This window comes from Lacerta agilis, chromosome 5 (assembly GCF_009819535.1).
Source record: "Lacerta agilis isolate rLacAgi1 chromosome 5, rLacAgi1.pri, whole genome shotgun sequence".
Lineage (NCBI taxonomy): Eukaryota > Metazoa > Chordata > Lepidosauria > Squamata > Lacertidae > Lacerta > Lacerta agilis.
In genome coordinates this window covers 64,831,360-64,835,005 of record NC_046316.1, presented here as the reverse complement: position 1 = coordinate 64,835,005, position 3,646 = coordinate 64,831,360, and the positions used below count along the sequence as shown (strand labels likewise).

The window sequence follows — 3,646 nt, the reverse complement described above, 5'->3', positions numbered from 1 at the left end:
TTAGGAGATTAAATTAGAATGCTGAAAAGAAATAGGTGTTTAGAGGGGCAAATAAAAAAACTGTTGTTTTATGTATCTAAAATGCATTATTGGCGCTCCAGAACCAAGTACAAAATGAGTTTCTTTAAAATCAGAGGGCAAAGAAATGTGCGGAATAGGACCAAATTTTAAATACGTAACAATAAAAACAACAACATATCTGCTGAAAGATGAGGATTCTCACCAAATGATTGGGAACTGTTATGGTGCAAGGAGTTAAATTAGCATCTGGACACCAACATTTTATTATTATTTTTAATGTAATTTTTATCCTATCTTCTTCAAAATTACTAGCAAGGGAGATCTAAAATTACATGATCTCACAGAGCAAGGTAGCATGAAAGCAACTGTGCTCCCTTCTAATTAACCAATCTCTCCAAGGAGTCATTGTTAAATTGCACTCCTTAGCCTGTCAGGATACTGTGTGTGTTCTAATTTAGCATTTTAGAAACCAAAGCAAAGAGTTTCCTACACAGTTTTATCATTTATTTTAAGGAACAGGAAAGGAAAGGGGGAGGGGAAAATACTTAGAATCTAATTTTGAAATTAATAGCAGGTTTGGGCAGTGAATCTTCTCAGACCAAAGCTCCATTGTCTAGTATTATCATCTGTTACAGTCAGATGCCCAAGATCTCTCAAGTATAGTTCCTATATTCACATGCAACACCTCATTGGGAACATGTGTGCATTTGAAGGGCAAAGTGCTCTTTGGGACCATCTCTCATGTCAGAGCATCCCCATTCGCACAGGCTTACCTGGAAGTAGCAACAGATGCCCTTGAGCTGCCATTTTATATTCCACACAATAGCTCTGAGAACATAACATAATACATTCCCACAATGCTCTGCGGCATTGTGGGAAACTTTAAGGGCAAGTCGTAACACCCACCAACACCCACTGTGGAAGTCGAAGGTCAATGATGGTGGGTTCTGCTAGGTACTAGAGTCCCAGCAGGTTCCCTAACACACAAGACCATGCAATTAAATTAATTCTTGGGATGCACAATTAGTATTTGATAGTCTCGATTATCAGTGATGGATCTATCGCTATATTTTTGCCTGACTCACCAATAGGTAGCTGGGACTGAACAACACAGATTGTATTTCTTTGATGGCTAGAAATGTCTCTACTTGCCTCAAGAATGTGATAGGTATCCGAGTTTGGAGAAAGGACAAAAAGACAACTAGAATCTGGCATTTTTTTCATGGGCATACAACAACTTGGAGTTTTTAATAGAAGGTGGCTAAAACACCCATGGGTATTACACCAAAAAAACTCTTATCCAAGGGAAACGAAACTTTGTACTGTTGTCTCTGGACTTTTCATCATTTGGGAAAGTGGAGACAGTGTAACAATTTCAAAGCCTCAGATTTTTATTGTTTTGTTTTTTTAAAAAAGATTAATGGACACTTGGATTCGAAATACATTTTCTTGCCAAAGATTAACACTGGCACTTGAAGCAAATTGTGTGTGTGTGTGTGTGTGTGTGTGAAGGGAAATGAATGCAAGTTGAGTGATTAATGTGCATAATAATTGTGCACATTCACTAGGCCGTATGGGGAATGTGCACATAATCCTTCCATGAAGAGGGGATTGTGCACATTTCCCAGTCAATATACATAATCCCCAGTAAGCCTTGGGGATGTGCATTCCTCTGCTGACTTTTGTCTATTCTCCAGCCATTAAGTACAGTCTCCTACAGGCCTTGGGGAATATGCATATCTCAACCGCATTATGCACATTATCTGGTCAATATGCATAGTCTACAAGAAGCGTGCCATTTTATTCTGTGAACCGCCCTGAGATCTTGTGGTGAATGGCAGTATATAAATTAAATAAATAAATTGAATGAATGAATGAATATTTTTTTAAAAAAACTATTTCTTGTTCAGAAGTGTGCAATCCACTCTCCATGCGCTGTTTCTGGCCCGCTGCCCTCACACTGGTCAGCCAAGCAAGAGGAAGATGTGGGGCTCTAGATAAAGATGATGATGATGATTTGAATTTATACTGTTCTTCATCCAGAGGAGCCCCTATTTCTGCAGTCAGCACTCAGCTGTTTCCTAGTCAGCTGAGCAGCACAAAGGGAGTAGCAGGAAGGGGGAAATGTTGCAGCTTCCCACCCTTTCCTTCAGTTTTGATGGAAAAAGCTTCATAGCAGTGTTGGGGTAGTCCTCATGGGAATCGCAGGAGAGAGAAGATTTAACCAGCTGAGGAAGAGTTGCCCAGCAGGGAAAAGACAGCTGGGAGGGAAGAAGAAGAGGAGGAGGAGTTTGGATTTGATATCCCGCTTTATCACTACCCTAAGGAGTCTCAAAGCACCTAACAATCTCCTTTCCCTTCCTCCCCCACAACAAACACTCTGTGAGGTGAGTGAGGCTGAGAGACTTCAAAGAAGTGTGACTAGTCAAGGTCACCCAGCAGCTGCATGTGGAGGAGCAGAGACGCGAACCTGGTTCACCAGATTACAAGTCTACCACTCTTAACCACTACACCACACTGGCTCTCAAAAAAACCCAACTCCAAAACTCCATTTAATATATAGTCCTCAAATAGAGGAGATATCAGATATTAAACTTATAAGAACAGATACTACACTTGATCTTAGCCAAAAGGCCGAGAAAGAGTATCAAGCCCCCCCCCCCTCACCCTAGTATTTCAAAAAGTCCATGGAAAATTGCACAGTCTGAAACAGCATCTAATTACTGCCAATCTATTATTAATGTACGTGCTTACTACAGCTTTATTAAGGCCCCCTCTATGAGAAAAAAAATAATTTTAAAATGCAAAAGCACATAAGGCAGAATTCTAAGATCTTTGAATCCTTCTAACATAATTTCCAATGTGTCAGGGACCGTGCTGAGGAGGGTTGCACTGAAGAGGAATGCTGGGAGCCTCCCCCTCCCCCTGCTCCTGATCAGGTTCCTGAATCTTCCCAGGAGCAGGAGGACAGTATAGATTTGGAACAGTGGTTTGTAGCGGGACATAGTTCAAAAGGCAGAAGCTGGGAAATACTGGGTGGAGAATAGCTAGGAGAAGCTGCACTGGGAGAGAGAAAGTTAACAGACTCACTGTCTCTGGAAAGCATCCATCCGCTCAGCCCAAGGTCAAGATGAGCTGATAAGGTGTCAGCACAGAAAGCACAGTGGTTATGAGATCAGGTTACAAGACGCGGTAGTGACATGCGTGACCAGGGAAGAAGTAGGCGGAACCCTTAATTGGGAGCACCTCCATTTCTAGGAAGGGGTTCTTTGTTCTCTTGCTGTGATCATTAAATTTTCTAACTCCTTTTCCTTTGCTATGCTTATCTACTTGCCAAAGAGGGGAGGAAGTCGATTCCCTGAAGCCTGACACAATATGAATCTAGTTTCTATTGTGATATTACAGGTTGGAATTCATTGCAAAGCTTGATTTGTTGTTTTAGAAAATCATAAAGATTGAATGTTAGTAGAATTGTTACATGCAGAAGGAGGTGGCCTAGGTGGTGAACTGTGCCTCTTATTGGGCACATATCACACCAGTGCTGAGAACAACCAGCATTGCCTACCTATTAGCCACTGAGCCAGTGTTAAAGCCTTAAACAACTCTGGACTAGGTTACCTGAAAG

The 3,646-nt window shown here is 41.4% G+C and overlaps 1 pseudogene; it reads right to left on the bottom strand.

The window, feature by feature from the left end:
• Nucleotides 1-2,537: 2,537 nt before the first annotated feature.
• LOC117047691 lies at nt 2,538-2,667 on the bottom strand (annotated as a pseudogene).
• Nucleotides 2,668-3,646: the final 979 nt, after the last annotated feature.